The sequence below is a fragment of the Psammomys obesus genome, unplaced genomic scaffold, assembly GCF_907164565.1.
Source record: "Psammomys obesus unplaced genomic scaffold, mPsaObe1.curated_primary_1811, whole genome shotgun sequence".
Classification (NCBI taxonomy): domain Eukaryota; kingdom Metazoa; phylum Chordata; class Mammalia; order Rodentia; family Muridae; genus Psammomys; species Psammomys obesus.
In genome coordinates, this window is record NW_026587216.1 from 13,443,633 (window position 1) to 13,445,462 (window position 1,830).

Genomic DNA, 1,830 nt, shown 5'->3' on the forward strand with positions numbered 1-1,830 from the left:
TGTATATCGCCTTTACTATGTTTAGATATGTGCCTTGTATCCCTGATCTCTCCAGTACTTTAAACATGAATGGATGTTGGATTTTGTCAAATGCTTTTTCAGCATCTAGGGAGATTATCATGTTTTTTTTTTTCTTTCAGTTTGTTAATATGGTGGATCACATTGATGGATTTCCGTATATTGAACCACCCCTGCATACCTGGGATGAAGCCTACTTGGTCATAGTGGATAATATCTTTGATATGTTCTTGGATTCAGTTTGCAAGTATTTTGTTAAGTATTTTTGCATCAATGTTCATAAGGGAGATTGGCCTGAAATTCTCTTTCTTTGTTGAGTCTTTGTGAGGTTTAGGTACCAAGGTGATTGTGGCTTCATAGAATGAGTTTGGTAATGTTCCTTCTGTTTCTATATTTGTGGAATAATTTGAAGAGAATTGGAGTTAGCTCTTCTTTGAAGGTCTGGTAGAATTCTGAGCTGAAGCCATCTGGTCGTGGGCTTTTTTTGGATGGGAGACTTTTGATGACTGCTTCTATTTCTTTGGGGGATATAGGACTATTTAATTGATTGACCTGGTCCTGATTCAGCTTTGGTAAGTCAAATCGATCAAGAAAATTGTACATTTCATTTAGGTTTTCAAATTTTGTTGAGTATAGACTTTTGAAGTAAGTCCTAATGATTGTTTGGATTTCCTCAGTGTCTGTAGTTATGTCCCCTTTTTCATTTCTGATTTTGTTGATTTGGGTGGTGTCTCTCTGCCTTTTAGTTAGCTTGGCTAAGGGTTTGTCGATCTTGTTGATTTTCTCAAAGAACCAGCTCTTGGTTTCATTGATTCTTTGAATTGTTTTATTTGTTTCTAATTGATTGATTTCAGCCCTGAGTTTGATTATTTCCAGCCGTCTACTCCTTTTTGGTGTGTCTGCTTCTTCTTTTTCTAGGGTTTTTAAGTGGGCCATTAAGTTGCTTGAATGAGTTGTCTCGAATTTCTTCTTGAAGGCACTTAGTGCTATGAACTTTTCTCTTAGCACTGCTTTCATTGTGTCCTACAAGTTTGGGTATGTTGTGTCTTCATTTTCATTGAGTTCTAGAAAGGCTTTAATTTCTTTCTTTATTTCTTCCCTGACCCAGCTGTCATTTAGTAACAAGTTGTTCAGTTTCCATGTGTGTGTAGGCTTTTTGCTATTTCTGTTGTTGTTGAAGTCCAGCTTTATTCCATGGTGATCAGACAAGATACAAGGGATTATTTCAGTCTTCTTGTATCTGTTGAGGCTTGCTTTGTGACCCACTATATGGTCTATTTTGGAGAAGGTTCCATGAGGTGCTGAGAAGAAGGTAAATTCTTTTGTGTTTGGGTGTAAAGTTCTGTAAATATCTGTGAGGTCCATTTGATTCATGACCTCTGTCAGAGATATTGTTTCTTTGTTTAATTTCTGTTTTGTTGACCTGTCCTTTGTTGAGAGTGAGGTGTTGAAGTCTCCCACTATTAATGTGTGGGGATCTATATGTGGTTTAAGTTTTATCAATGTTTCTTTTACAAATGTGGATGCTCTTGTATTTGGGGCATAGATGTTCAGGATTGTGATGTCTTCCTGTTGGAATTTTCCCTTGATGAGTATGAAGTGTCCTTCCTCATCTCTTTTGATTAATTTTGGTTGAAAGTCTATTTTATCAGATATTAGAATGGCTACTCCTGCTTGTTTCTTGGGTCCATTTGCTTGGACAGTCGTCTTCCAACCTTTTACCCTCAGGTAATGTCTATCTTTGTGATTTAGGTGTGTTTCTTGTATGCAACAGATTGCTGGGTTTTGTTTATGTATCCATTCTGTTAATCT